We start from the raw sequence: 21,900 nt of genomic DNA, 5'->3' as shown, positions 1-21,900 counted from the left end.
GTTTCCTGCCAGTGTTCCTGTCCCCCCTCCCGAGTGCCTCCATAGCAAACCACTTGTTATGGGGGCACTTGTGCATGCTCGCTCCCAATTCCCATTCTGTGTGTCCTTAAGACACACAGAATGAGGCTTGGCCCTGCCCACCTTTCCCTCGCCACTGGCTCCCAAATTGACTCAATTGGATGGCTGCTGCTATTTGAGCCAATGAGGAGCGAGAGAGCTGAGAAAGCCTCAGCTCTTGTGCACATCGCTGGATTGAGATCAGGATCAAGTATATATTTAGGGGGGCTGTGGGGAACGCTGCATGCAGAAGGTTTTTTACCCTTCTGCATAGAACACAGGAAGGTAAGAAAACCTTATACCTTTACAACCCCTTTAACAAATATCAACATGCCCCCAAAAATATCTGTTTAAATTACTGGAGTAACCAGTTCTCTGCCTCCAGGCTCTTTATACTTTTCCTAAGTTTATAGCAACAGTGGGGATTCTGCCAAAGTTTCCTGTAGGCCTAACACTACTTCTCTTATCTGAGAGGTACTTAGATTTCATACACAATATCAGGGGCTTTTATTCCCTGTATATTCATATTTCAAAAGTTGAGCAAGTGGGCCTCACTCAAGGTTATGCTTTAAAAACTCTATCTTATATATGTTATAAGCATAGGGTTCTCCCTTAAAGTTTCCTTTCCTTAGCTGCGTTCTCGTTAGAAAATATAAGATAACACTTTGCATTTCTAGGCATATAGCCCGTTATGGCTTTGCTAGGCATAGAACTGTATGGTTTCAGCTAATTGACATGTGATCTTTCCTTATCTCTTAGCTGTACAAGAGTCTTTGTCTATTGTAGAATAAACTGAGTAAGCTTCCAACCACTAGAGTGTTTGCATGACTTTTACCAGTGTACACATCTTTTTGGGTATATTTTGTATATATTTTACTGAACCCACCACACTCTGTGGTGCTAGATCAAGAACCCACTTGTAAGCAGGTGCTTTCAAAGGTTTAACAGTTTTCTTCTTTGTGTTCATGCTTTAGGCTGCTCAGGTCTACTGTGGTATAATGTAACAGTTTGCAATATTTGTCCTGGGTGGACCTACTAGGCTGCTGGATCTGAGAAGGAATGGTTAACACCTCTGATCAGGTTTTTCCAGTCTTTTTCAGAGGAAGCCATCCCCACAAGTCAACCCATATAAATAGGGACTTACTAGTGCCCAAAGGGGGGTGGTCATGGGAAGATTGTCAAGATGTAGCCGTTATGCTGCCGGTTTGCCCCCTTGTGGGATCGCCAGCTTCATGGACTTATGCTCACAACAGCTTAACTCTGTATGGACACTCACTGCTTTGCTAGGGATCACTAACTTGCCATATGCCTAAGGTATGACAGCTTTATGGGGCAGTACAGACCTTTGTACAGAAAAGTGTGCAGAAAATGTCTTTGGGAACTGTCGATGTATTATCTGTGACTACCTCTGTAAAAGATCTTTCAGTGTTTATTTAATGATATTAAATAATTAGACTGCGCAAATACCCTACCCTAACCGTGTACAAAGCAGCAAACACACCAAGAGAATATCCCTTCTAAATCACAAATCAAATAAAAAACTTGTGTTGCGCTAAGTGAAATATGAATACCTTAAGAAAATTCATAAATAATAAACAAATAATGTATGTCCAATAAAGGATAAGCAAGAAAGTGCTCAAGAGTAAACCATTGCCACAAAATAAATTAAATTAACATAACTAAAATAGCCCTTATAAAGTGTATAGAACAGTCCCCTTGTTCTGTGATCAATAATGAGAAATCTTCATTCCAATATAACCACCAATGTGAATTTGCACCACCGTGATATCAAATTGGAGACTAACCAGAATCTTTGACCCCTTAATTATAGGAGGTCAATATACACCCAATATACAGTCATGGCCGAAATTGTTGGCACCCTTGATATTTCTCCAGGAAATCATGTATTTCTCACGAAACGTATTGCATTAACACATGTTTTGCTATACACATGTTTATTCCCTTTGTGTGTATTGGGACAAAACAAAAAAAGGGAGGAAAGAAAGCAAATTCGACATAATGTCACACAAACCTCCAAAAATGGGCTGGACAAAAGTATTGGCACCCTTTCACAACTGCGGATAAATAAGAATGTTACAAGCATGTGATGCTCCTGTAAACTCACCTGGGGCAAGTAACAGGTGTGGGCAATATAGAAATCACACCTGAAAGCAGATAAAAAGGAGAGACGTTCACTTAACCTTTGCATTGTGTGTCTGTCTGTGCCACACTAAGCATGGACAACAGAAAGAGGAGACGAGAACTGTCTGAGGACCTGAGAACCAAAATTGTGGCAAAATATCAACAATCTCAAGGTTACAAGTCCATCTCCAGAGAACTAGATTTGCCTTTGTCCACAGTGCGCAACATTATCAAGAAGTTTGCAACCCATGGCACTGTAGCTAATCTCCCTGGTCGTGGACGGATGAGGAAAATTGATGAAAGATTGCAACGCAGAATAGTCCGGATGGTGGATAAGCAGCCCCAAACATGTTCCAAAGACATTCAAGCTGTCCTGCAGGCTCAGGGAGCATCAGTGTCAGCGCGAACTATCCGTCGACATTTAAATGAAATGAAACGCTATGGCAGGAGACCCAGGAGGACCCCACTGCTGACACAGAGACATAAAAAAGCAAGACTACAGTTTGCCAAAATGTACTTGAGTAAGCCAAAAGCCTTCTGGGAAAACGTCTTGTGGACAGATGAGACCAAGATAGAGCTTTTCGGTAAAGCACATCATTCTACTGTTTACCGAAAACGGAATGAGGCCTACAAAGAACAAAACACAGTACCTACGGTAAAATATGGTGGAGGTTCAATGATGTTTTGGGGTTGTTTTGCTGCCTCTGGCACTGGGTGCCTTGACTGTGTGCAAGGCATCATGAAATCTGAGGATTACCAAAGGATTTTGGGTCGCACTGTAGGGCCCAGTGTCAGAAAGCTGGGTTTGCGTCCAAGATCCTGGGTCTTCCAGCAGGACAATGACCCCAAACATACGTCAAAAAGCACTCAGAAATGGATGGCAAAGAAGCGCTGGAGAGTTCTGAAGTGGCCAGCAATGAGCCCAGATCTAAATCCCATTGAACACCTGTGGAGAGATCTTAAAATTGCTGTTGGGAAAAGGTGTCCTTCCAATAAGAGAGACCTGGAGCTGTTTGCAAAGGAAGAGTGGTCCAAAATTCCGGGTGAGAGGTGTCAGAAGCTTATTGATGGTTATAGGAAGCGACTGATTTCAGTTATGTTTTCCAAAGGGTGTGCAACCAAATATTAAGTTAAGGGTGCCAATACTTTTGTCCAGCCCATTTTTGGGGTTTTGTGTGACATTATGTCATATTTGCTTTTCTGCCTCTGTTTTATATTTGTTCCAATACATACAAAGGGAATAAACATGTGTATAGCAAAACATGTGTTAATGCAATACCTTTTTTGTGTGAAATACTTGATTTTCAGGAAAAATATCAAGGGTGCCAACAATTTCGGCCATGACTGTATACAATCCTGTCCAGGCTCATGTGTCTCAGATCAGATCACCACCCAAGGCTCCTCAAGCCATACCGGTGTTATGGGGTCAACATATATTCATATGAAAATAAAGAGGTGTCTATCATAGCGTAGTAAATTAAAGCTAGTTTATTAGATAAACAAAAATGCACTTACAAGCATTTTAAAAAGCATTAATCAGCAAAAACAAGCTATAAAATGGCGATCCTTACTCGATGATGTCAGAAGGGAGGCTCCGCCCAACACATTTCGTTATAACCAGACGTCTTCCGGGGCTAGGAGAGCACCCTCCACCATTACACTTATATAAGTAATACCCAAGCCTCAATTTGGAATAAACTGGCCTCCGATCTTGATTCCAAATACTGCAAATGAGCCCACATCCGGAAATAAGAGAAGCCGCGTGAGTAGGAAACAACCCAATCGCAAACAAGCCTCTCTTGCACATCCTTGTTAAAAACCAAAATCAAGCCTCACTCTGAAGCTGAATTCCCAAACATAACCCCAATTACGGGGAAAAAGACTCAGAAAAGAGGACAGAGTTGGACCTAAATTTGTTAAGATCTTTAACAAACAAAACAAAAGTGCTGGTGCCAAATGGGATAAATAATAATGAATTTGGTATATGAGATGGATATTTCAAATTGATTACAATATACGCAATAAATCCTATAAGCAGCTAAAAGCCATCTAGTGGTCAACATAAGAGTAAGGAAAAACAGAAGGAACCAGGGAAAGAGATCCACTGGCATAGGGGATCCAATGAGAACAATATACAGGATTCCTCCTGTAAGACAGCATCCAAAGCTGTCCCTTCAATTTGGAGCATGTGTGTGTTCCAGTCCCTGGTATGCAGAGCAAACAGCGGAGCACCCGGGCTATGATACCATGTTATTGTCAAATAATCAGCATGGTGTGCAAATAGTTGCAGATAGTGAACATGCAGAGCAAACAGCAAAGCGGCTGAGCTGAAAGGTGGCATCTATGGCCAATACATCGGTGTGGTATACGCCTGCATACCCATGCAGGACAGACAGGGCGATCAGCTGGATGGCCAGGCCAGGATGATGGGAGCATGAGAGTCACCAGGAGGTGACATCAACGCGTTTCACTTTTGTCTATTTGGAGGCATGATTGGCTTCCTTGAAGAGATGAGTTTTTAGGGATTGCCTAAAGGCAGCCAAAGTAGGGAATAGCCAGTCAGATTGAGATATAGAGTTCTAGAGGATGGGAGAGACTCTGGCAAAGTCCTGAAGACAAGCATGGGAGGAGGAGACAAGGGAGCTTGAGAGCAGGAGATCATGAGAGCAGCGGAGAGGATGGTTTGAGTGATACTTGGAGACAAGATTGGTGATGTAGCTTGGGGCAGAGTTGTGGATGGCCCCTAGGTTGCCTCTTCATGAGAAACTCCCTCAGATTCTGCTGGTGTACCCATTAGGATGACCATTGCCCAGCTTCTCCATTCATGTTTCTTATATTTTACTCCTCCCCTAGTTCCATTATCCGGATCCTCTTTGTGCTTTTATGGGTCTCCCTGGCTTTCAACACTCAGGCTCTGCCCTGAGCTTGCTATGCACTTCTTCCATTATTAGACTTAAGGATCCAAGTCTAGACTAGCGCTGAAAAATATTTGTCCCTGTTCTCAGTAGACCTGGTGGTTGGAGTCTCCTCCATCTGAAGTCCCCCACGTGTAGGGGCGGACTGACATTCGAGCACTCAGGCACTGCCTGAGGGCCCGGGATCAGTAGGGTGCCCCATGAAATGCCCCTGATACCTTTTATAGGCTTCTTTTGGGTGTGCTTTGAGTGTGGGCAAGGACACAGGGGCCCCATGATCCCCTATTGCCCGGGGGCCCCATGAGTTGTCAGTCCGCCCCTGCCCACGTGTGACACTTACCAGATTCTCTCAACAAATGTCTTATGTTCTGCTCTGCAGATTCTCACCAAGTCATCTCCAGCATCTGTAATACCCTGACCCTGATCTTTACCAGCCAGGCACCTCCAGCCGCACTGGTTGAGTGCCCCTCTTCTGACAACTACTGGGTTGCTAGGATCCCCATCCAAAAATGAGTTCTCATTCATCGCTTGACACCTTCCTCCATTAAAATCAACAAACAGTCTTTGATATCCTTAGGTCTTGACTAGCCTATGTATACCTTACCTAACACCTTGGTTTTCCAACTTGCTTGAGCAGCCCCTCTGCACAAGAAGTTGTTCTTCTCAATCGGCCAAAGCATTTTTCTGTGTCATTCTGGGGCCTTGCTCTGAAACTCTTGCTCACACAAAGCACTTAATAGGCTATTGCCCTCACAGGTACGCTATATGAACTAACCTCCGTATCTTAGGTAACCCAGGTAGCCTTTGTTCTGCCCCTGTTAATCCTGTTTTATTTGGGGGCCCCTTCTTAAACCACAAGGGGACAAAAGAATACTGGACACCAATCCTCCTTGCCTCTAGGACATATTTTTACTGCCCTCGCTGAGATCATCATTCTCCCTTTCCATGCTACACCTTGAGAACATGTTAAAACACTTTAGATTCACCTTAAAGGTGGGGTCAAGACCAACATTGTGGTTTCCTGCCACATATTCTTTTAAACTGATCCCTCTCCATTCTTCATGGGGCAGCCACTTTATGGGCTTCCTCCCTTCTTTTCCACCTGGCTTCTAGAATGTCTACCCTCAGGTAATGAGTTTCTCTTTTACTACTTGAACCCCCACTTGCATGTGTGTTGAGGGCCTTGGGCTCCTTACAGATTCTAGCTTCAGGTTTTCCAAAGGTGGCAGGGCCACCACATGGTTTGCTGCTCCCATTTTTAACACTGCTTGTGATAGGTGGCTGTTAGAGCCTCTGCTCATCCCTGCTTCAGGTACAGAGTGATTTTGCAGTCAACTGTCTATTAGGGTCCATTGGCCCTCTTGGGCACATCTCAAGGTCTAATAATCTGTTCCTATTCCCTGTACTGTACCATTGAGGTAACAGGAATCTTGATGTACCTTTAAACTCCATATCCTATATTTCCTCTGTGATCTCATTTGCCGCTTGCTAAAAAACATTAAACTCACAGAGTGTGTGGGGTAATATGGGTAGATGGGGGGGGCTAGTTCCCAGCAAAGCTATTGTCAGCATCAAACTACCTGATGGTAAAGGCATATAACCCATAGTCTAAGAATCAATTCCTGTGTCTTATACAGTACCCCAATATATGGAATTTGTAAGTATATCAGAATGCCTATTATTACTGTATGTCCATAGCTTTGTGTGAGATACAAGCTTCTACTCACATAAAGAAAGTTTATCTGCTAAAAAGTATTATAAACTTCTAGCAACTTTTTCAGACTGCATAGTCATTAATTAGTATGGCATGTTTCTGCTCATTCAGGACAGATCTCATCTGAAAGGATACACTTCTCAAGGCAACACAAAACACTTTTTAAGACACTCTGCTGCTTGCAACCTCAGTCTGGCTCTCAATCCTCCCACTCTAACCTAGTGCATTATCCAAGGTTTATTCAAAGGTATAAATGATTAGAAACATACTCACAGATGAAGCATGTATTTAAAAAGCATTTGCACTATGAAGATGGCCACAATGGCAAGCAAGTTTTTCCAAATGCGGGTAAATGCTGACGCATTTTGGGGACGAGTCCCTTTCCTCAGAGCTCCTGACCATGCATGAGGCATCAGCAGCAAGGCCTCTACCATCGGTCCACCATATTCACTACACATCTGGACCAGTCCTGGAGGCTGGTCAGCAGCTCTGAGGAAAGGGATTCATCCCCGAAACACATCAGCCATTTGACCGCATTTGGAACACCTTGCTTGCCGTTGTGGCCATCTTCATAATGCAAATGCTTTTTAGATACATGCTTCGTCTGTGAGTATGTTTTTTATCCTCTATACCTTTGAATAAACCTTGGATAATGCACTAGGTCTGTGCGCCACCTGTTTATTCTTTATCCAGTGGCTGATCTCCCTGTCTGAGGAGGGCTGCACCCCTGAAGCATCTCCTTTGGTTGTCGCTGTCCTGGTTCCCTTGGCTTTCCTTTGGCTGTCCATTTCCTGAGGCGCTGGAGAGTACATACTATATCCGATACGTCTATTAGTATAAATAGAAAGAAACGCTTCTCTTGAAGTAGTATTACAAATAATTCTATTGAAGTTTATAATGGAATCTTACTCTCTTTACTTTACAAAGCTTTGTTTATAAAATTAATACTACTACTAATTACAAGGTCCAAATGACAGGCACTTACCAGAAACAGAACCATCACAGATACAGTGCCTTGAAAAAGTATTCATACCCCTTGAAATTTTCCACATTTTGTCATGTTACAACCAAAAACCTAAAAGTATTTTATTGGGATTTTATGTGATAGACCAACACAAAGTGGCACATTATTGTGACGTGGAAGGAAAATGATAAATGGTTTTCAAAATTTTTTACAAATAAATATCTGAAAAGTGTGGCATGCATTTGTATTCAGCCACCTTTACTCTGATACCCCTAACTAAAATCTAGTGGAACCCATTGCCTTCAGAAGTCATTTACTCAGTAAATAGAGTTCAACTCTGTGTAATTTATTCTCACTATAAATACAGCTGTTCTTTGAAGTTCTCAGAGGTTTGTTAGAGAACATTAGTGAACAAACCACATCATGAAGGCCAAGGAAGAAACCATATAGGTCAGGGATAAAGTTGTGGATAAGTTTATAGCAGGGTTAGGTTATAAAAAAAATATCCCAAGCTTTGAACATCTCATGGAGTACAGATCAATCCATCATCCCAAAATGGAAAGAGTATGGCACAACTGCTAACCTACCAAGACATGGTTGTCCACCTAAATTGACAGGACAGGCAAGTAATGCATTAATCAGAGAAGTAGCCAAGAGGCCCATGGTAACTCTGGAGAAGCTGCAGAGATCCACAGCTCAGGTAGAAGAATCTGTCCACAGGACAACTATTAGATGTGCACTCCACAAATGTGGCCTTTAGGGAAGAATGGCAAGAAGAAAGCCATTGTTAAAAGAATGCCATAAGAATTCCAGTTTGCGAGAAGCCATGTGGGGGACACAACAAACATGTGGATGAAGGTGCTCTGGTCAGATGAGACCAAAAATGAACTTTCTGGCCTAAAAGCAAAATGCTATGTGAGGCGAAAAACACTGCACATCACCCTGAACACACCATCCCCACTGTAAAACATGGTGGTGGCAGCATCATGTTGTGGGGATGCTGGGAGCACCACAGGGAAGCAGGGACAGGGAAGCTGGTCAGAGTTGATGGGAAGATGGATGGAGCCAAATACAGGTCAATCTTAGAAGAAAATCTGTTAGAGTCTGCAAAAGACTTCAGACTGGGGCAGAGGTTCACCATCCAGCAGAATAACGACCCTAAACATACAGCTGGAGCTACAATATAATGGTTTAGATCAAAGCATATTCATGTGTTGGAAAGTCAAAGTCCAGACCTAAATCCAATTGAGAATCTGTGGCAAGACTTGAAAATTGCTGTTCACAGACATTCCCCATCCATTCTGACAGAGCTTGAGCTATTTAGCGAAGAAGAATGGGCAAACATTTCCCTCTCTAGATCTGCAAAGCTGGTAGAGATATACCCAAAAAGACTTGCAGCTGTGATTGCAGTGAAAGGTGGTTCTACAAAGTATTGACTCGGGGGCTGAATACAAATGCAAGCCATACTTTTCAGATATTTATCTATAAAAATGTTTTAAAGCCATTTATCATTTTCCTTCCACTTCACAATTATGTGCCACTTTGTGTTGGTCTACTACATAAAAATCCTAATAAAATAAATTTACATTTTTGGTTGTAACAGAACTCTTATGGGTCACCACTAGTATCATATATCATGTAGTTATGGCCTGCTCAACTCTCCCTCTTTCCCAAAACATTTTGACAGATTCTCTGCCTTCATGGGGTTGTGGGGGGGATGATGAAGGACCTAAATCTTCTAATGATTCACCCATCCCATTCCAGAATCCACATTTTAATTCTTCATGGTCATGAAAAATTAAAACCAGATAGCAAACATTGTCTGCACAATTAAAAATCAGAAAATTAAAATCAGAACACCTTGCATAAAAAAGGAAATAATATTCCACATTAATAAATACATACAATAAAACATCTAATAAACAAGTGGTAAAACCTGCTACCGGAAAATTTAAAACAAGCTATTGCAGTCATGAGCTTGTTATACAAAAATCAGTAGGGTTAATTCAATGTTTGATTTAGACTGCAGTGACATGAATGTTTGAAGGAGCAGGATAAAAAAATTTTAAAATGAATTTTTAACAGTGTATGTGGTTTTCATTTGGTAAAGTCCCTTCAATCCAAAATCAAATCTTAAAAGCAAATTAAATCTTTTGAATGACATTTAAATGTTCTGAGAATGTTCTGAGAATTTTCATACAAATTTTCCTAAGACTTTTGCTAAGAATTTTCCATCTCAATTCCATTCATCCATGGCTAGCTTTAGGATCACTGGTCAAATAATCCGTTTTACCTGTCTGTGTCTCAATTATTACAGGGCTAGGCTTTTAAGTTGGAATGTGGAGACAAAAGAAGGTTTGCTCCTATTGTCTAGATAAATGAACATGGCACCCAACCTGGCTCTAAAAATCTCAAAGCTTGTAACACCTTCCTTTGTATTTTGTGGCTTTAATGATAAATCACCTGTACATTTCTCCATAACGAAATTAAATTCTGACTAACCTACTGTAGTCATGCTGTCTGACAAGGAGGTGAGAATCACAAGCCCAGCTGGACAGAATTATAATTTTTAAAATAATTGAACAGTTACCATACAATTATTTCATTTGCAAATCAGCTCCCTGATACCCATACTGACTTAAGGGTAACTCTGCGCATTGAAAAAAAAAAAAAAGATTCTCCTCTGGGTGATCTATTTATATTCCAAACATTTTATCAAACCTTCTTGCAGATTCCTACCTTTTGTTATTTTAAAGAAATAGCCTTTTGTCTGTGTCCATGTGCAAAATCGATGTGATAGGGAGTGATTTTATCATTTTAAATCACTTGTTGCACTACAGTGGTCTTATGAGGAAAGCAGCAGGGTCTGCATTTTCCTTTGGGATTACCTTACCAACAATTGCACTTTTGTTGTAGGGGATGCCCAAAATCTAATTTGTATCTTAATGCAGATTATATGGGAAAATCAGTGAGTCAATATCACAAGCAGGAAATTAGGTTTCTGGGGGGTGGGTTGTTCTGTACAACATACAGTATGTGTACAGAATGCATCCAGATTGCCATATTGCAGGGAAGGAAAATTCATTTTTAATAACGTTAAATTACAATGTGACTTGTGTAGCAATTGTATATGCTACATTTTTTTATTTGCTATTTTTTACCCATGAAGGTGGAGCATCTAGAAGTACAATCCGCTGGATTTGATCACACAGCTTGTATTAGCATGTATCACATGATAACTGCAGGTTGATTTCTGGGTATAATTGCCAAGGGATTTTCTTTACCATCAAACAGTGCAATGAAAAACCAAATGCATACATATAAAGATACAGATTAATAGCCATTTTTGTAGTTTATGTGTTACTGAAGTGTAAGGGACGTCTGTTGGCTGTTATTTGTGTTGTATCACAGGTGATAAGTTTACAAAGTTTACCAAAAACCTAAACTATATCCAAATAGGCAGGTCCAATCTTTTAAAATCCACCATTCAGTGCTATGTATTAAACCACTGGATAAATAAAAATATTATTAAAGCTTCAAAAATAAACTCTCACACTTTCCAAATTCACAATGTGTTAAAGTGCTTAGTGCGAATTACTATTGTACAGAAGCTTTCATTCAAAACATTAAAATCAATCATAAAATACAGCAAAAAAGAAATAGCAACACAATTGTGTAATTCCATAAATGCATTCATTTTTATTTGATCAATCATTTAGGCTAGGTTCACATCTATGCAGATTGCATTTAATGCATTTCCAAGAGCATTTTGCGTTTTATTTCACACTCGTTTTTGATGCTTTTTGCATTTTTTATGCATGTTGGTTTTTGTGCTTTGTGTGACTTTAGCTGGTTGTTAAGGAGGAGGTGGCTGGCAGCATCCTTAACAACCAGTAAAATTCCATAACCACGCAGCTCCTTAACAACCAGTTTACAGTCACAAATAACACTACACGCAAATTGCAAAATGCAAAATGCATAAAAACACATTAAAAACACAATACATGCATCTTTGGTGCAGTTCCATTGACGTCTATTACACGCCGACCCAATCTGGTGCGGGAAAAAAGTCCCAGACCCTTTCAAAAATCCTCACTGGCTCAAAACACACAGATGTGTACTAGATTCATAGGAAATCATGTTAAATGAACTGTAGTGCATTTCTGCAAACTGGAAAACGCACTGAAATCCACATAGGTGCGAACCTAGAGTTAGGCTGAGTTCACACTGCAGGCACACACTTCTCACACTGCAGGCTGGTTGCGGGTGTGGGAACCAAACGTGGGCTGTATGGACCGCACTAATATTATCTAGGCCTTAAAATACTACTTATAAACACAGGCTATTTTTCAGCTTGTCTCAGAGCCACCGAGGCTCTATGTCTAAAAAATAGCCTGTGCTTCTAAGCAGGATTCTAAATGATTGATGGAATAAAAATTGGTGTTTTTACACAACTGTGTTGCTATTTCTTTTTTCTCTGTGGTTTGTAACATCTATTTTGGATGAGAATTACTTGCTGAAAAGATAAATTTGAGATACCGCTGCTTTGGAATAAAACAAGTGATTGTTGCCAATCTGTTTTCAGAAAGGCAATTAAATTTGGTGAGTGCCTTAGTGGACTTTATTTTATGATTGACTTTAATGTTTTCAATGAAAGTTTCTGCACAATAGTTGTTTGCACTTAGCACTTTAGCACATTGTGAATTTGGAGAATGTGAAAGTTTATTTTTGAAGCTTTAATATTATTTTTATTTATAGTGTGACTTAATGCAAAGTTTGTTTTTTAATACAAAGGTGGATTTTATTTAGTAATACAAAATGTTTGTCTTAGCTCTGAGTTGGGAAGGAATTTAATGTAAAAACTAAACCATAGTACCCTATAAGCTGTACTGTATGGAGGAAGAAACTGTGTATATGCAAATATAAAAATATAAAAATTACAGATTTATTTGTTTATACTTTGTTGAAGGGATTGATAGAATCAGTTTAGTATTGTACTTTTCAGAAATGCCTAAAGATTTAAGAAACAATATTAGCATACGTTGAATAACAGAGTTTTAGAAAAGGTCACAAAATGAAAATGTTTTGTAAGTGAAATCAGTGAAATGATTTGTTACCATCCCATACTGATCATTTCATACTGTAACATACCTTGACCGTGACTATGCACTGTGAGGTCTCTAACTGTGATTTGTAGATTTAGGAAAGGCCTTTATTTATACATTCATAATATTCCTGAGAGCAAATTCTATTCCTTAGGGTTTAGAACTCAAATGTTGTACTGTTATTGTTTTATTGCTATTCTTAGCTGAACTTAGCATCTAGGTAATGAAAGCTTGATTGTATGTTTGCTATGGTTAAAGGACAGGCCATGATCATTTGGTTATTATCTAGTATGATGTTGTCATACTAGATTCAATATTTCTGGTGCATGTGACGTTGCTTCAAATTCTGTATAAAAACAGTTTTTACACTATTTGGAGCATATTGTCATCTGTGCATGACAGGGGCGGACTGACAACTCATGGGGCCCCTGGGCAATAGGGGATCATGGGGCCCCTGTGTCCTTGCCCAAACTCAAAAAAGCCTATGAAAAAGGTACCAGGGGCATCTCATGGGGCCCCCTACTGACCCCGGGCCCTCGGGCAGTGCCCGAGTTTCCAAATGGTCAGTCCGCCCCTGGTGCATGATGGGTTCTGTGTAGAGTGGATTCTGTAAGTTCAGTTTCCTTTAAACTGTCCCATTTGCTAAGGGTGATTGATATTGCCTTTAGACATTTTTAGTCATATGTTCACCCTAAACCATTGATTTTCAGGATGATCAAAAGTAGTTAGTCTTGGAGTGTAAAATCATTTACAACTGGCGCTGGATTAGAAAGATGATTGACAGCCACATTTGGGCTTATGTAGATGGGCAAATTCATTATGTTTTCAGGTGCATTTTGTTGGAATTTAGGATCAGCTTTAGTTGCTTATGAGATCATGTTGAGTTCCTTCACATCCTTCTTTCCTTCCTTTAGATCCTTCCTTCTGATCTCCTTCTTACCTCCAAGTGCTGTACAGTCCCATTGACTGACTGACAAAAGCCCATGTACACAAGCCCTTAGACCTATTACAATCTAAAGGTGCACATGAAGCATAATTTTGTATGCTAACAACATCTGTCACTGCATTGAAGTAATGTTTTTACAAAACTTTTGTGCAAGGCTGATGTAAAGCAGCATGGGGTTTATTTACTAAAGCTGGAGAGTCCAAAATCAGACTCCCTTCTGCATAGAAACCAATCAGCTTCTAACCTCAGCTTGTTCAATGAAGCTTTGGCAATGAAACCTGGAAGCTGATTGGTTTCAATGCAGAAGGGAGTCTGATTTTGGACTCTCCAGCTTTAGTAAATAAACCCCCATGTGTCTTCCAGAGAAAAGATTTATCTTTCCTTTACCCTACTATAGAATTTAAAGTAAATGTTGGGGCAAAATAAAGAAAAAAAATGCATGTAGTACATAGCTGCAATACATGCACATTTCTCATGTTTTAACCCTTTAAAGACCCTGCAAGTGCAGAAAATGATTTATAGTTCTGCAAGAAAGGCACCCAGCTCCTAAGTCCTGTTGTAATGAACAACACATAGGATTTTTGAACTGAATTTCGTCAGCCCTGTCCAGCTGTTTTTTTGCTAAACTCATCACCACAACATAGGGACTAACTGCTCTGTAGTCCAAGTTCAGAACTGTGATATTTAAGTCCCTCACATTTGTGACACCTTTGTGTTATCGTGAATCTCACTACTACCGTGGCAGAGCAAAAGATCAGTTCAAGTGGCAGGCAAAAAACATGGGCGATTAGCAGGCCGAAGTCAGTTCAGGTGGAGGGCAGAAATGTGTTTGACAAATAATCCAGGTGGCAGGTAGATAAACAGGCCAGAGCCAATTAAGGTGGAAGGCAGAGGCATGGTCAGTCGAAGCAGCAGGCAAATGACCAGCACAGATATTTGAAATGGGGAAATGGAAGGCTGTCAGAAATATGGGCACTATATCTTCACTAATAACTTAGTATATCTTCACTAATAACAAGTACAACCTCCTTGACCCACTCCAGTCCGGCTTCCGTCCCCTACACTCCACTGAAACTGCCCTCCTCAAAATCACTAACGACCTACTAAACGCCAAAGCAAAGGGCGACTACTCTGTCCTCCTTCTCCTGGACCTCTCCGCGGCCTTCGACACAGTTGACCACCCCCCCTCCTTATAAAACTACTTTCCCTTGGCATCAGAGATACCACTCTCTCCTGGTTCTCATCTTACCTATCCCGACGCTCCTTCAGCGTCACCTACAACGGTGCCTCCTCCCCCTCTCTGTTGGGGTCCCCCAAGGCTCTGTCCTTGGACCCCTTCTCTTCTCCATCTACACCTCCTCCCTGGGCAAACTCATACACTCCCACGGCTTCAACTATCACCTCTACGCTGACGACACCCAAATCTACCTCTCCACCCCTCTCTTCACCCCCACTTTCTCCGCCCGCATCACTCACCTCCTAAACGACATCTCAGACTGGATGTCGCTACATTTCCTCAAGCTTAACCTCTCCAAAACCGAGCTCCTCGTCTTTCCCCCTGCCCACACCCCCCCCATCCTATCCATCATCACCAACAACACCACTATCATTCCCGCCCCGCAAGCCACAGTCCTTGGCGTCATTCTTGACTCGAACCTCTCCTTCCAACCTCATGTCAAATCACTTACAAACACATGCAGGCTCCACCTCCGCAACATTGCCAAGATACGTACCTTCCTTACCCCAGACACCACTAAACTACTCGTACACTCCCTGATTATCTCACGCCTTGACTATTGCAACTCCCTCCTCACCGGCCTACCCCAGTGCAAGCTCTCCCCGCTTCAGACCATCCTGAACTCAGCGGCTAGACTCATCCACCTCACCAACCGCTCCACCTCTGCCACCCCCCTCTGCCTCTCCCCTCACTGGGCCCCGATTGCCCAACGCATCAAATTTAAACTTCTAACCCTGACCTACAAAGCCGTTCACAACACTGCCCCTGACTACCTCACCAACCTGATCCCCAAGTACCGCCCTACCCGTACCCTTCGCTCCTCACAGGACCTCCTTCTATCCTGCTCCCTGGTCTCCTCCTCCCTTGCACGACTGCAAGACTTCTCCAGGTCCTCTCCCATCCTATGGAACTCACTGCCCCAATCCATCAGACTGTTGCCTTCCCTCCTCACATTCAGGCGCTCCCTCAAAACCCATCTCTTCAGGGAAGCCTACCCCACCCTCACCTAACGACCATTCTCCCTCATTCCTCCCACCACTTCATTCCCCTCAGCCACTTCCTACTGTACCACTACCCCCTCCCTCCTAGATTGTAAGCTCAAAAGAGTAGGGCCCTCTTACCCCTCATACGTTGTTTGTTATTGTTGTACTGTGCCATGTATTGTCCCCCCTATATTGTACAGCGCTGAGCAAACTCTTTGGCGCTATATAAACTCGATGTAATAATAATAATATTAATAGTGCTGTGTGGTAAAGTTGGAAGTAATCTCCGATGCATAGGCCCGGTTGGGGACAATGAAAACTGGTGTCTCTACTAACTCCCCCTCTGCTGCATACCCAACATTTTATTGTCCTGCTTCTGTGGGTGGAGTGTTCTCTGGAAAATGTCACTCATGAAGTCTACTCACAGAATGAGAGTGAATGTTTTCTGGTGGAGATCCTTGCTGGTAGATCGGGGCAGTGAGAATATCTTCTATATATTTGGGAAATGAGGTAGGTCTTTCCGTGGACTAGTGATAGGTGACATACAAATTGTAAATTGCCATATGAAAAAGGTAAATTTAAACTTTTTCATACCAGTAGAAGGACTTTCTTGTTGCTAAATAGGGCTGTAGCATCAGATCATTGAAATCCACCCCCCTATTACCGGTTATTATCACGGATGCACTCAGGCTTTTGGATGGGACTAAGTTGTCATTGTGGATAGGGACAAGACTTCATGGCCAACAATTCTATGTTCCTCAACCTGCTGATTCACCCTAATTCTTGGGGTCTGATGCAGGGGCGGACTGACAACTCATGGGGCCCCCGGGCAATAGGGGATCATGGGGCCCCTGCGTCCTTGCCCGAACTCAAAAAAGCCTATGAAAAAGGTACCAGGGGCATCTCATGGGGCCCCCTACTGACCCCGGGCCCTCAGGCAGTGCCCGACTTTCCAAATGGTCAGTCCGCCCCTGGTCTGATGTGATACCCTAGTATTACTGCTGGGCCTTTTATCCAGGGAATTAGCGCTGTAGGTGTTTGCCAATTTACCAGTTGGCTGCTGGTGGTTTCCTTGTCTTCAGTGCACCTTATCCTTTTTGGATGGACCCTTTCCTCCTTCCTTCGGTTACTGACCCAATACTTTCTATAGGTTGGTACTCCAAATCAGAATCAAGCATTGACAGTTCCCCTCTGCTCTCATCCATCATACTGAGGATTTGAAATGCCTCCTCACTAGTATAAAATGTTTTGGACATGGTTGGCAGTGACACTGGGACAGGTACACTGCTGATGGTGGATGTATGACGCGTACACTGCTGATAGTGGTTGTGTGATGGGTATACTGCTGATAGGTGGCTATGTGAAAGGTACACTGCTAATGGTGGCTGTGTGACGTGTACACTGCCGATAGGCAGCTGTGTGACTGAAACACTGCTGATGGCGGCTGTGTGATGGGTACACTCTTGATGGGCAGCACTGATGGAGGCTGTGTCACAGGTACACTGCTGGTGGGGCACTGATGGCTGCTGTGTTACAGGTACACTGAGTAGACTGCACTGATGGCTGCTGTGAAATGGGTACACTGTTTTCCAGGGCAATCAGTAGTGTGCACAGTACTGAAAGTGTTAACTAGTAACTCATTGTTCTGGATTCTCCTCCTCATGGGATCAGTGTGTAAAGGAGATGCTAATAACAGAAAGTTACCAGTCTTTGTTTACATTTCTGTGATTGGCTGTGATTGGAAACAGCAATCACATGGTAAAGAGCTGCTGTCATTGGCTCTTTACTCTGAGCGGTGATGCGCTGTGTCCAAGGGACACACGTTACCACTGATCACTGTGCTGCATGCCCCTGGGGGAACGCACGAGAGGCAAGTCTGGTAGGATGTCATATGACATCCACCTAGAATGGTAGCGCTCCTGCCTGGCCATTATTCTACTATAAGCAGGGTGGAAACCAGTTAAAGTGGTTGTAAACCCTTTCACATATCCAGTGAAGTGACTGGCCTCATGTGATACACAGAGATGAAACTAATCCTCTTACATAAGTTGTAGCTGATTACCTGCACCATCTGTCCCCAACGTCCATTCAAAGTGCAGTATTTACATAAGATCTCTCAGCTCTGACAAGGAGGGGGTGGGGAGCTAAAGTTAACTCAGTGAGGAGAGCTCTGAGAGCTGATTGGAGGGAAGGGACACCCTCCTCCTTCACACAGCAAGCAGAAACAAAGCTGAGGTTGTCAATCACAAGCTGTGCCCTCCCCTGTCTCCTTTTTTCTCTTGGTGCTAGGAAGTCATGAAAACTCATTGGAAATGACTCATACAGATAGTAGAGGAATTAGGCAGCAGACAAAAATGAAATGAGTCAGCAGACACTTAGTGCATCAATATGGGGACAATGTGCTTTGGGTCAGGATTGCCCCCTCCGCCCAAAAGCACCCCCAATGTTGAGGAAATGTGGCCTGGTATGGTTCGGGGGGGGGGGCGCTCGCTTGTCCCCCACTTTCCTGACCTGCCGGGCTGCATGCACGGATAAGGGTCTGGTGTGGATTTTTGGGGGGACCCCCATGCCATTCATGCATGGTTTTCACTACTAAAATACTGCATGACTTGATAAAATAACTCATGCGGTATTTTAGTAGCATTTTTTGTGCATTCAAACATTTTTTTTTTAAGATGCTATGCGGTATCCTACCGCATACTTGGATGCGGTAAGATACCGCTTAGTGAATTGTGCCCAGTGAGCCTCTCACCGGGCTGCCTACTAGCCCTGGGTCCTCTGGCAATGCCCGAATGGTCAGTCTGCCCCTGGCTGCAGTCAAATGCACACATAGACCAACAGCTTCCACATGAAATACCGTTATCTCACCCACAGTCTGGATGTAAGGTCAGAGGGGGTCCCCTTGACAAAGTCAGAAGGACACAACACAACAGAGCATGGCTGTACAGCAACTGGGTGTCACGTCAACTGCTTATTGGAAGTAACATTCCAACCAGACTGTGGGCAAGAGACCGATATAAAGCATCTAAAGTTAATTATCACAGTGATCAATTTTTGAAGAATTGTGATGCATAAGAAACACTACATTGATAGAAAATAGAACATTTTTGAAAAGTTTTTTTTTTATGAAAAGACCATGTTGCCAAACCATTAATTTCCACGAAACTTTAATGCATTTATTGCATGTTATTTACCTTTAAAATATATATACCTCCACCCATCACCATTACAAATTTGACAATGTTGTCAATTTAAAACCAGGGAGTCTGGACTGGAACTGACTTAGGAACGATGTCTGACCATCAGCAGTTCCATCTCTTAAATTTCGTAGACCTCCGCTCAAAACTGAGCATTTAAACAATGTATCTACTAGAAGGAGCAAAATGACAAGACATAATGCTGAAGATGGCAACTCCTTTGCAACACTTTGTACAGGTATCTCTAATTGATACAAGACAGCTTGTATAATGTATTCAGACAGCAGTGATGATGCAAAAGGAAGACTGAGGAATGGCAGGAGCAGAATTGAAAGCTGGGTGAATGTGCTTGACAGCTAGCTGCTTGCGAATTAAAAGTATCAAGCCAGCACAAATATTATTGCAGTTCACTTTGCCCATATGCAGTGCAGTGGATGGTTTTGAATTTATATTCAAAATCTTTTTATTGATATTTTTGTAAATACAGTTACAAAAGGGGAACATGAAACTTCAACAGATTCAGTCATACAGACGGGTAATATATTGGCAAAACATTTCCTGCTTACTGTGTAATATAAAGATCCGTAACAGTAGGGCACAATATGTGGGGAATAGTACTTTCAGAGCATTGTACAACCAAGAACCGTAAGGAAAGTAGGGGGGAACAAGAAAAGGGGGGAAGGGAAAAAGAGGTAGCAGCAATCAAATAATCTAACACATTAAACCATATACCAGTCAGAATTAGTGCTTATACTCCATATGGTATGAGCTATCAAACTTGAATTGTACATTTGGGATTGTGTGACCATAGGGACCAAGAGCTAGTAAATTTGGTGTACATCTTACAATTGTAAGCGCTTTTTCACTTAATAAATTCTCATTGCCTTGATATTTTACATGATGGTGGCCTGTTCGCTTTGATTTATATATTGTGATGGGAGAGATAAGAGTGGTATTAGATGAAGAGGAGCCCAATTGCTTACAGCCTGTTTCCCTTGCAATCAGGGGAAGCTTGTCTATAAGGAAGAATTTTGGAAGAAGCATTCACATTTTGGGAATTCATTTTGAGCGAGCAATCTATCCCTAGAGGGTAAGAATAGGAATTATGGATACCACACGTAGAGTAACATTTGGTGGAGTTTTTGTTTGTTATGAGCACTTTAATGTGAGTGTTTTGTAGTTTTATTCTCACTGTGAGACAAAGGTAATGCACTGTGTGCGGTCTATATATTTTCTCTGAGGGTTAAAGAGAAAGAGGAGATCATCCTTTACAAGATTTACTAATTGAGAACATACAAGCTTTGAAGAATATTGAAGTCACGTGGGGTCACTTATTGAGGACTTTTATTTGATTGGACGCTGAGATATATTCACTTTATTTCAGACTTCCTGGGCAGGAAGGGATTTCTTGGTAACCAGAGGTTGTGCACAATATTTTAAAGATTGGATTCGTGGATTTACATTTTGGGGTCTAGCTGGTTTCATTTTGTATAGGTCCTAATAACTGCTACACTAGTGTCAACGGCATGTCAAAAAAGCCTACACCAGTGAGGAGGCATTCCAAATTCAGGAAACTCTCACTGTCAGACTCAGATTCTGAATATGAACCCATAGACAGCAGTGGTTCAGCATCTGATCCAACAAAAAGAATGAGGCACTCCGAGGAGCAGCAGGCAGCAAACAGCAGCTCAATACCTCCCTGTGAGATCCAGATTACCATATAAATGCCAATGAAATATAAGCAAGATTTAGTTATTAAAATACATTAATTACAAAAGTAATAAATAAATAATATATAATGATAAATAATGAGTAATGAAGAAAATGAATCTGGACATGAATTAATTTCCCTAAAACAGCATGAAATCACAAATGACAACTGGATTATCCCATAATCTAAATGCCAGCAAATTAATAAATAATACGTTATGACTATTGATACTCAGTATAAAAATTAACTATGAGGATATATGAATTACCATTCATTCTACAATATAAAAAAATGGAAAATGGGGCACTACCTTGTACATGTTTTTGTTCCTGAGGAAGATGTGCAAAAGCTAAACCAAAAAGAAATATAAAAAGAGATCATAATATAGTGTGGACTTAAAATTCCTCATTAAACCCCCTTAGAGGCCAAGGTGATTAAGGTAATGATCCAGAAGGTCACTTTTCGACAGAGCCTCTGGAATCTCTCTGCTGTAGAGACACAATGGGGAATGGACTCTTATGATCCAAACCCATAGGTTTACCATATTTCAGAGTAAAGTGTCTAGGGATGCTGTGGTCCACACAGCCCTCTTCAATAAGTCTCATGTGTCCCCTGAAGCAGGCCCACACAGTAGGAACCATGCAGCTCATATAAAGGAGGCCACAGGGACAAGAGACGCAACAGACCCCAAAGTCCTTAACACATGTGAAAAAGGATTTGATAGCGAATATTTTACTGACATTATCTTGAAAAGTCTTCTTTCAATTGTGGAATAATTTAGACATTTTACATCTCATCTTTTGGATAGAAAGAATAGTCCAAAAACATTGGGGAATCCTATTTCTGGTCCCCAAATTAAGACCAGTCATCCCCAAGAAGCCAAGATTTGTGTACAGGAAGGCACTAAATATTGAAAATAAAATTGCTCC

The sequence above is a fragment of the Staurois parvus genome, unplaced genomic scaffold (assembly GCF_062004578.1).
Source record: "Staurois parvus isolate SC_StPar_1 unplaced genomic scaffold, SC_StPar_1.0 ptg000011l, whole genome shotgun sequence".
NCBI lineage: Eukaryota > Metazoa > Chordata > Amphibia > Anura > Ranidae > Staurois > Staurois parvus.
The sequence above is the reverse complement of the archived record's forward strand: the minus strand, read 5'-3'. Positions refer to the sequence as shown.